The sequence below is a fragment of the Taeniopygia guttata genome, chromosome 7, assembly GCF_048771995.1.
Source record: "Taeniopygia guttata chromosome 7, bTaeGut7.mat, whole genome shotgun sequence".
Lineage (NCBI taxonomy): Eukaryota > Metazoa > Chordata > Aves > Passeriformes > Estrildidae > Taeniopygia > Taeniopygia guttata.
This window is the reverse complement of record NC_133032.1, coordinates 22,308,989-22,320,069: the sequence shown is the minus strand read 5'-3', so window position 1 is coordinate 22,320,069 and position 11,081 is coordinate 22,308,989.

Here is an 11,081-nt window from a genome sequence, read left to right as displayed (position 1 = left end):
CAGCTCCTTGGTACTGAACTGCCCGTGGCTTGTGGCCTGTAAGAGCAAGTGGGTCCCTGATGAGATTGGTAACAAAGTACTAATGCATTGTTCTGCCACTGTTGAGAATATGAACTGCCTTTTTTTTCCCCCCTTAGGAAGGTTGCAGTGAGTTCACCTGCTCTAATTGAGATTGCCTGGCTATACTGAGACCATTCCAGTTTATCTGCTTTTTGCTCGACAAGTAAGATAAATCTAAGGTGAAATGTTTAAATGGGCAGCAAAGGTATTAAAAAATATTCATAATGAAATAGAAGAGTTGACTATTAGTGCCTTTAGGTTTTTTTTAATTGTAAGTGCATTTTCAAACAGGAATCCTTACCAGACATAAAGTTCAGTTTCCTCTGAACTATTAATGTTCTTCTTCAAACGTATCAGATAAATTATGTATGTGCTGTTCAAGAAACTGTCATGTATAATTTACCCTAATCAAAATTTATATGGACGTCAGTTGCTAGTAGGTCTAATCAGTGGATTGAAATGGAGAGAAGTTATTTTTGCATGGCCACTTTTTCCTTCCTTTTGCTTATTCCTTTGATAACTAGGGAATGAGATTCACCTCTTTCCTTATGTAGCACATTTTAGTGGTTCATCATTGCAAGCTAATGTCCAGTGCAGGCCAGCTTCCATTTCACAAGGCAGCCCATTGGAGCTCAGTCATGAAGCAGCATGTCTTTCCCTCTCCTGCTCCCATGCTGGGAATGTTGATTTTAATACCCAATTAACTAGAGCTTACACTTTTTTCTCTTTCAAAATGTCTGTGACCTAGAAATACTGGGTGGAGAAGAGGAAATAAATGTCAAGTTTTTCAGTGCTGGATAGATGATGCACTCACCTGCCATCACCTCGTTCAAGCAGGTAAAGGAATAAGTACCCTGGGTTCTAGTTTGAGCTGTTAAACTCCTCATCTTCAGAACAATGAGCTGCATATCCACAAGGGCTACTGCTGAAACACGGGTAAGTGTATTCAGCTGAAGTGCTAAATATGATCAGTGAAAATAAACAGTGCTGATAGACTGCAGTCACTGTAAGGCAGGTCACTGCATTTCAAGTTGCTTATCAGTTCAAGGTGATAAGACTGGTTTACTCACGCATGGTTTTCCACAGACAATGGTTTGGGCATTTATGTGCAGTCTTGCACCTTAAAATAGTAATAAAGCCTACAATTGTAGCTGGGAAGTATTACAACCTCTTTGCACAGAGAAGTGGTGATTCCTACCTAAGAAGTGTGGCAGACCTTTAATTGTGACCCAAACCTTTTATCTTTTTACAGTAGATCTGAGGCTTGTACAGCCTCCTCCTGTAAGGAGTAATTGTGCATCAAAGACATTTATGTAGAGCCTGAACTAGTCTCTAGTCACTAGTTTTTGTAAGGGAGGTGATTCATCCCAAAATGGATCTTTTTGCCTACTGATTAAACAAAACCAAAATCCCAGAACTAAAGTTAGAGTAAGGATAGAGGCTTTGAGTATTTTGAATCCAGATAGAAGAGTTAGCCAGACTGATGTTGGCACTTAAGCAAAACAGACCTGTGGAACAGAAGGATCTAAAATAATACATGATTATTAGAGCATTTTACCAATAGGGGTTACTCTTAAGCTAAAACTAGCAGTGGAAAATGGTTGATGAACTAGAGCTAGGCCTAGAAGAAGGTGAATGAGGGTGTTTCAAAGGGATGGTTGGCAGTTTGAAAGGGATATAACATAACTTTTGAAAATTATTCGCATGTTGACTGAGAGCTGGAGAGGCAGGCAGCCTTCCTTCACAGCCCATGGTAAGTTTTAATTCACAGCTGACAGTCCCATGGACTGAGCAGTTACAGCCCCTACCAGGGAAAGGAGTTCCACACAGCCTCCACTGCCAGGGACACAACCACCAGCCCAGCCTTCTGGGAGCTGCCAGGTGCTCATCTAGTGATAGTGCAGCTTTTCTGAGTGTGCTGGTGACAGTCCCTCATGTTCCCTCTGAGGGGGCCAATTCTGTGAAGTACGTGGGCCTGGCAGCTTCTGGGTTCAGGTCCTGGAGATGTCCTGCCTGTTTCTCCTTGTTATTCACACTGACCCAAAAGTCATACTGGCTGTCAGCTGCAAAGCACCTGGCAAAATCAGTGGTTTGGATTTTGGTGGGGGATTTTTTGGCTAAGTTGGGATTTTTTTTGTTTGGGCTGGGTTTTTTGAGTGAAGTTTTATGCTTGTTTTCTTCTTTGGAACAGAACAGCTGTGTGTTGTGCTCTCATCCCTGCTCTGCAGGAGGGCATCAGTGAGAGCAGGGGCTGCTCACTGTCTGCTTCTGCTGGGCACCCTCTCACCAGAGACATCATCCAGCTTTTTGAGTTGCTACTTAGCACCATGAAAGCCCTTGTCAAGAAATGAGTGTTTTCTTCAGGCTAATGCCATAGTCTTGGAAAACAGATGTTTGGGGATTTTGTTTACTTATTTGTTTGTTTGTTGCCTGGGAATTTGCCTGGTAGCATTCGCTGTGCATGAGGAGCTGTTTTCATGGGAACACTGGGGGACACTTCTGCAGCCCTGCCCTGCCCTGCAGCAGCCCCTCACCCCAGTGCCTAGAGGCCATGGATGTGCACTTCTTTCAGTCTCGTGCTCCTGCAGGCATCCTGCTTGTTCTGGCCATCCTGAAATTGTTCCTACTACCCACAAACACACATCCTCTGCATGCCTGCCCTGTGTCTATGCCTGTGTGCAGCAGCTCTTGTTGGGCGTCAGAATCCAAGTAGGGGCAGCCTGTTTTTCCCTGTCACAGAATGAGATGGGTGGGCACTGTGTACCACTCCAGAGCCCTTCTGTTCTCAGTGGAGAAGTTCTCCAGAGCTGTCCTGGGATGTTGTGTGTCCTTGCAGTGAGAGGTGCCTGGTGTGGACACACAGAGGTAACTGCTCAGGGGTCACAGAGGCTGCCTGTTGTGGGAGGGACAGAACCACTGCTGTTTTTCAGGTAAAACCTTCAGCTCACCCATCCTTCTCAAGTTATTTCTTCACATGGAAAATCCCACAAGTTGGCTTCCTGCTGTCTGTGTGGCATCCTGGTGCCTGTGTGGTCCTTCAGCAAGGTTTCATTTTCACTGGAAAAAATAATAATTTTATTATAAACTATAGACAGCTCAGCAGTAGCTTCCTGTTTCTCAGGGAGAAGCACAGCAGTATATTGTCTTTTGGAGTAGAATTTAGAATAGAAATCTTGTCTGAGTTGTCAGGTTCAGGCTCTGTGCCTTTCCAGCCACAGGGTGTGATGTGCAGCCCTCGGCATCAGTCAGCCTTGCCCCCACAGAGCTGGTGATGCCCTGAGATGAAGGCTGCCTCTTCTGGCTAATATAAAGTGCTGTCAAATGCTCCATCCATGCTTGCACTTCCTTATGCTTAATTAGCCCCTGCTGGAAATCCAGGAGCTCCTGCAATGAGTGCTTGTCCTCCAAGGTGAACCTTAGCTCTGAGCTTTTGTTGTCTTTTCATGTGCTTTGCACTCTGTTGTATTTCTTAAGCAAAAGGTTATTCCTCTTAGAGGGGTGAGCATCCCTATGTTCAATGACTCACAAGTTTTCAGCAATATTAATCTACAACAGATTTTCTGATGTTTAATTTCTCATTCTAGTTACTGTCCAGTGGAAACGGCAATTTTGTCTCTACAGACTTCAAGCAAAATACAGTGAGTGACAGATGATGATGTTCTTGTGCAAAATTTATGAGGGAGGTACTCTGGACAGAAAGGATGGGGCAGGACTGAAGTGCTAGGATGAAGAAGTGGGAAAGCTGGGCTGACTGTAAGCCAGGAAAGGGCTCCAATGTAAAGGGAATGAATTAGAAGAACTCTTGTTTGGATCACAGCCCATTGGACTTGCCACCTTTAATCTCTGATCTTCATATTCCACTCTTAAAAACTGAGATAATGCCTCTCAAATCCCACGAGAGTACAGGGCTCTCATTATCACATTATTTATGAAGCACTATAAGAGCTCTAAATAGGATGTGATGTAGAAGTGTTGGGAAGAAGAGGAAGGAAACCTGTCTGACAGCACAATGGCTGTGAGCGAGGTTGTCTTAAGTCCAGGATGAAATCTCTCTTGATAAAGCTACAGCCAGTCCAGGGCAGCCACACTACATTCCCTCTACTTGTAAAGGATCTAAAGCTCACTGTGCCAAAACTCAAAACATTTCCTTTTGCAGGGTGGCAATAAGGTTGCTTTTATAGCAGTGTAGAAGCACATTTAAAAATTACTTTAAAAAAACTTGTGTGCCATTGGTTGGGTGGGGGCAGCACCAAAATATGAGTTCAGTCTTTAGTGCTGCTCTCTGATGCAGGATCAGCAAGGTCACACAAAATGGAAGTTACTGTGGATAGGAGGCAGGTTCCTGTTCAGACAGCTGTGAATGTAACACCATAACACTGCAGATAGAGATAAATGCAATATGATTACCAGTTGCTCAATCAGTGTATTGCAACATGCTGAAGCAACCATGGGCAGTGCTGTGGCAGGGAAGCTGCTTCCTCCCCATGGCCAGCCTGCCGATGCCCACCTGGGAACAGCAGGACAAGGTGAAAACCTTCCCCTTAGTACAATTCTCCATGGCTTTGCTTGGTTCACAGCAGCACGGAGGTATGAGAAAGGAGGTGCCAAGTTGGGTAGGGAATGCCAAGAGAGAGCTCCTGTGCCCAGACCCAGGTGTGCCACATGCAGTGCATGAGAGGCTGTTTGAACTTTTGTACCAGAGTGTTGGGTGCTTTCCTGTGAGACCCCTGTGCTGCCCCTTATGCTTCTCACATCAACTGAGGCTTCTCAAGCAGGACTGACATGGGGCCAAACCCACTCGTGGTCTCCCCAGGAGGCAGTTTTCAGCTATGGGATCGGTGCAAGCAGCTTTTGCTCCTGCCTGACAGTGCCATCCATGCAAACAGTGATATCCATCCATAAGAACCCCAGGGGGTATGGTGCTTCTAGACTGTAGTGGTTAAATAAAACAACCAAAAATGTGGAAATAATTTCCAGCATGTTCTGGATGTGTGAAGCTGTCACAGGTATCCACAGTGTAAAAATAGAAATTAAAGTCTTAGGATCTGTACTGTAGCATTCTTTAAAAATGTCACCAAAAACAAATCAGAAGAAGGCAGCTTTGTCTAGACACTTGTTTCCTAACACCAAATGCCAGGAGTTATTGCGCCTGTACCTTTCTGGAGACTTTCTGGCTGGGGAATGTTCTCTTTGCAGAGGAAATCCTTTTAACTTTCAGCAGTTCAAGACTAATTGGGTGAAATAATAGCTTGGCACTCCCCCAAGCAATATGATTTTTATCTTTTTTTGTTGTCTGCAAAAGCCTGACTTGTCCAATCCTATGAGTCATGGAGGGAATGTGGATGTCAGACTGCCCTTGTATGCAGGGATGGGCTTCTGGTGAGACTGGCATGGAGTTCTTGGTCAGTGACCAATGGAGATCTGAAACATCCTCTACAGAACTGCCCCCCTCTGGCCTCACCTGGGCTGAGGATGTGGTGTTGATGATGTGCACATTTCTAGGCATCTTCATTCCCATTGAGTTATTCAAAGGAGGTTTTTTGTTGGCTACTGCTCTGGTTTCTCCAGGTGACTCACAATAATTATGGATTCATGCTTTTTCTTTTCCAAACACTAGCTATTCATTAGCTTCAGCTAGCATGTTTAGATGTTTTCAGCTGAGACTTAGATTTTGATGGTTTATTTAGCCCAGAAATAAGCCTGATAGAATAAACAGCGGAGCTTTGAACCTCTCATGCTTTTGTTTCTGTACGGTGGATTAAACAAACTGAGGTACTTAGCACAAGTCTCTTTTCCTTGTTCTGGAAAAAGAAATGACCTTGAGCCTCAGGACACAAAGCAGCAGCCTGGCTTTCACTGTGAGTACCCTGCCATTCCCTGGGGTCCCTTGGGCTTTGCAACTGCCCACTGTGCTCTGGCACAGCTGTGGACCCTCTGGCCCAGTCCTGTTGCTCCTCTGCTCCAGGTCCAGTGTGTGCCAGGAACCATGGCTCAGCCACTTGTGAGGACAAGGTGCTGGTTTAACTTAGAGATGCATCAAGCCAAAACGTGCAGCAGGAAGCTCTGTGGATTATCTTGGGTCTTGTCTCGGGTCTTGTCTGGCTCATTGAGATTATCACCAGTTAGTTGAATTCCAACAGGACTGAGCTGGTCCCAACCCCACAGCTCCTCCCTGTGCTCTCAGCAGGGCTCCTGTGGGGCTGCAGGTGCTGGTTTTAGCTTCCAGACTGCAGAGAACCAAAACCACACGTTGTGAAGTACTGTTTCCCACCTCAGCCTGTAAAACTCAGCTGCCCCTGGCCTCCCTGTCCTCACACCATCCTCACTGGATGGTGAGACTCCATCCTCCTGTTGTTGTGGATTGGAGCAATGGAGAAAGTGCCATAAATAAGTGGAGATGTGCAAACCAAGGAACTATGCTGAATAAAATACCTGTGGGGCAGATGGATGCAAAAGGCTGGGCTGCACAGAACTAGCTTGAGCTAAAGTAGAACTAGGATTTCCCCTTGAATCCTTGCCTTGCTTGAAGCAAGATGTTCAAGCGTTAAAACCTTCATCTATAAGGAAGTGGTGGGCCTCCAAGGACCCTCTGTGAAGGTCTGTGTTCTCTTTGTACATCCACAGGACAGACTGAATGCAGGGCCTCACCCATGGATGCAACAGGAGGCTAAATCTGGAAAAACAACCAGGCAACCCAAACAAGCAAACATGACATGAGTGTCTGAGTGCTGTGCTTGGTTTGTGAGCAGCAGGGGCTGCTGGGCTGGCTCTGCTGTTCTTGCTGTACTTCACCTGTCACCTCTCCTATGGGATCAGCTTTTGATCATCCTCCTCCAAATTGTGCCAACAAACACTTCACCTGCAGCCACTGAAATACTTACTAGGTGAGTAGCCCCACAACTTGTATCTCAGGTAGGTTTTGTCACTGTGAGCAAAGCAGCCCCTGCTGCAGGTGGCCTCACAGCCAGTGTCCCAGCTGCTTGTCCAGGATAGTGTGCAGGCAACATGGGGTGAGGGTGGACTGTGCCACCTCCTGCCAAGGTCCTTGGCACCCTGCCCCCAGCACTGGCTGCCCTGGGAGGTGCAGAACACACAAGTGAGCAGGGCAAGGAGGGTTCTTAATGTAGGACACGACTCGTGCTGTGCAGGTTTGTCTCAGTCTTACTGTACCCTTCACTTTGTGTCCTGCCAGTGCTGCTTCCCTTGGGGCGTTTTTTCCCTTCTCCTTTTGCCATCTTTACAGCTTGTTTTCCTTCCTGCATCTACAAGGCTGCTTCCAACAAAGCCCTGGCAGACAATCTTATCTTGAAGCACAACCAGTCCTGCTCCTTTCACTGGGGTATGTGCTCAAGCACTTGGCTGGAGCAAGGCCCAGGTGGGGAGTGTGGCCCCAGGCGCAGCCCTGCCTCGGGCACTGCCAGCTCTGGCCCCTGGCAGGGGCACGGCAGAGCCAGGGCCTGGCAGGGAGGGCAGGAGAGGGCTGTACACAGGCACTCAGAGAGGTTTGCTCTGCCTGTGCCGTTTCTGAAGTGGAATGCTATTAATTAAATGGGGAGGAGAAATGCCTGAGTCTATTTTTTCCCCCTTGGCTTATCCACTTGATTTGAAAGGCCTTTTATTTTTTATTTATTTTTGTTTCCTTCCCTGAGTTTGCGGGTTTAATATTTTGGTGATCAGAATAGATCAGCTCTGGAGCATCTGTGGGAAAGTGCCTCACACTTACTTCGGGAGGGAAGGCAGGGGAAGGCAGAATTGAGAACTGTCACTGCTTATGCCTTGAGGCAGATATTCCTGATAACTAGTGCACCTGAAACTATGAAAGAAAGTGCAGATACAAGTAGCAACAAAATTAATTAAAGAAAAGGAGCTGTTTCTTTTGCCTGACCTCACCTTGCAAACCAGGGAATACTTCCTCTTATGTAGAAACAGGAAGACTGTGCTGTCCTGGCCAGGGTAGTCTGCAAGTCCCAGTAATTTGTTTTGTTTATGTTGTTGGGGCAGTCAGTGAGGTGAAGTCAGCGGAGCTACAAGTGAAAGTCTTCACTCTCCAAAGGTTTGGAAAAGCTTATTATCTCTGGAAAAATCAGTAGAAAATTGAGTTCCTGTGTGCAGCATTTCAGCTGGATCCAACTCTTACTGGGGCCAGTGGTGACCTTTCTGTTTGCTTTGAAAGGCACTGGTCAATGGCCTCAGTCTTGGAGGCAAATGCTCAAGACACTTGTTCTGGAGTGAGGGTCAGAGCCTTGTTCAGGAACCAGGCATCTGTTCTGTCAGACTGTTCACCTTTTGTTTCCAAAGTCCAGCTGATGTGCATTGTTTTGCCAATACAAGAGGCTGAGAAGACCACTTTTATCAAATGCTGTGCTTAAAGCACAAAGCAGGACTTGTAAATATTCCTTCATACTAAATACCTTCCGATATGCTAGGCTGAGATTTATTTTTCCTTTGTTGCTGCCTCCAGCCTTTTCTGACTGGCATTTCCTGGAGCCTCCTAACGACTTCCAGCAACAGGCAGTGAGAGCAGGCACATCTCCTGCTTATGCTGTGAAGGTTTTGCACAAGGCTTGATTGGATGCCAGTGGTGGTGGATGATCCTCCAATGCGCCGTGGTGCTGCCGTGAGTCACTGTGCAGGTACTGTGGGCACTGGAGCCTGTGACAATGCAGCAACACAGTCCAAGTGTACCTGTGCAATCTGAAGGTACAATCTAGGGTATAATCTAAAAGTGACTCCAGGCGTTAAGAAACAAGACTTGTTATGTCCCACACCATATCATCAACTTAAAAAAAAAAAAAAGTGTTTTTCCAGGTAGCAGCCTCTGGGGTTTGGCTGACTCCTGGTATACACATTAGTAGGACCAGTTTATTTTCCTTTGTTTTAGCAGAATGTGTAGAAACTTAGGTTGATAATAGCTGAAATGCTGATTTATTCACATGAGTCTCCAAGCTGTCAGAACTACCAGCTAGCATGAGACTTGAATAGATCACTGGAGCTCACAACTCTGACACTTGAACAACTGCTGTTTGCTGAGGTCAAAGCTGCAAAAAAGAGCTTCAAGTGCATTTTTAACCTAAAAAAAAAAAAAATCTGGATGTAGAATGACAGAATCTGTGCTTTCTCTGATCTCTCAATCAAATTTGCTCAATGTGCAACTTAAATATCTGGGCTTCCTTTGGGTGTCAGCTCTGACCCTCAGAAATTGCTGCATTGAACTGTTTTGCCTACCCATAGTAAAGTTGCACACCTGCAAAAGATGCAGGTCTTTCTTCTCTATTTTCAATTCACATCTCTTGTTTCTGGTCCCTGTGCTGTCAGCTCAATGGCAGAAACCACAGGAAATGTTGCCCTGTGAGGGCAAGTCCCTTGAAACAGCAAGTCCTGCCCTCATCTTCCCCTAATTAATGAATTCAGATGGAGAGAGACAGGGCCCACAGTGACCCTTGCTGGAGCCTGTATCAGCCACCCCTGCTCTCTACTAGGGAAGGCTTTGGGCCAACTTCATATAAGTTTTGGGTTAGACTGTCCTACCAAACAAAAGCATAAGTGTCCTTACGCTGAGAAGTAGTGCTCTGGTGTCGGATCTGACACAGCTCTGCCATTGCATCATACAGACACATCATCAATGCCCTTACAGCTGAGCTCTGTGAATCATCACAAGATGATGCCTACAGGAAAGAGAAGCCAGCTTGGTGATGTCTTCTTCTGGCAGCTGCTTCTCTAAGATGGACCACATAGTCTGTGTACTCTCTCAGATGCCATTTATACAGGGAAGACAGTTTTGCTTATCTTTCAAAGACCACAGTTAAAAAGTGGTTTTATGTTTTATGCAAAGGTGGATTTTCCCCATTAACATGCTTATGAAAGCAAACAAAGAATCCAACATTCTTTCTGGGAGCAACCCCCTTATCCTAAGCTACTCTCCCGATGTGAGGGGGACAACCATGAGGCAAACCCTGCTGTGCCCACAAGGCCACATGTGCCACTGTCTCTATGAAGGCACCCAAGGAAGAGGGTGGCAGAGACTCAAGGCTGTTCTGTGTGGATGGGACACACTTCCCATGCACCTGTGGGCTGGAGGAGACTGACTAGCTCTGCACCTACCCACTGCACAGACTGCCCATCTTTGGTCTTTTTCCATTTACATGGGGATTAGTCATGCCAGGGCTTCGATGTTGCAACTTTGATGGTGTAATCCTGCCATGTATTTGGTAACTCAGTGTCTTCTTGAACAAGATGGCAAAGTTTAATGTCTGATTTGAAAAACAAAAATATCTATGAAGGTGAGTATTAAAATCCTGGGCAATCAATGTGCCATAAAAAATGAGAATAGAAATGGCACAGAGGAGATTTTCTTTTTTTTTTGATTTGTCATTGCAGACCACTTTCAATGGTGAATTTCTTGATAAACATTTAATATTCGTTACACAGTTTCATTTTGACATAAAATCTTCAGGGACACATAGTTCAAACACAGCAAAAACTGCATTTCTAAAAGAAAGTTAAACTCTTCCCAATCCATGTACTTATTTTAGTCTTTCCAGATTTCTGTTATCTCTTCACATCAGTTGAGATGCCGCAGAGACCCTGTTTGCTGTGGCTGGTGATCCAGCAGAACTGGGATGTCACACTGGCAATGACCCACTGAAGTTCCAGGGGGTGAGATGCTGGAGGGAGCCTGTGGGGACTGTGGTCCTTGTAATTCGTGACAAACATCACTAACAATGAGCTGCCACTGCTGGGGGCAGCCCTACCCCCCATTGTAGTCACCCTGAGAAAAGCATGTAAGGGTGAGGAGCGGGTGTCTGGCTCTAAGCAAACTGCAAGGACTTGTGCAAACCTGTGGTTCAGGCCCATCCCCATCAAACAAGGTGTAATTCCCCTTCTGAGGTGGCTCAGTTTGGCCTCTTTAGATTCATGCACCAAAAGCACAGCTAGAACTAAATAACACCTTTACTCAAGCTGCACAGGCTACAGAAAATACAGAATGCTTACTCTGGTTTGTGTCGTGTGGATCACATCCC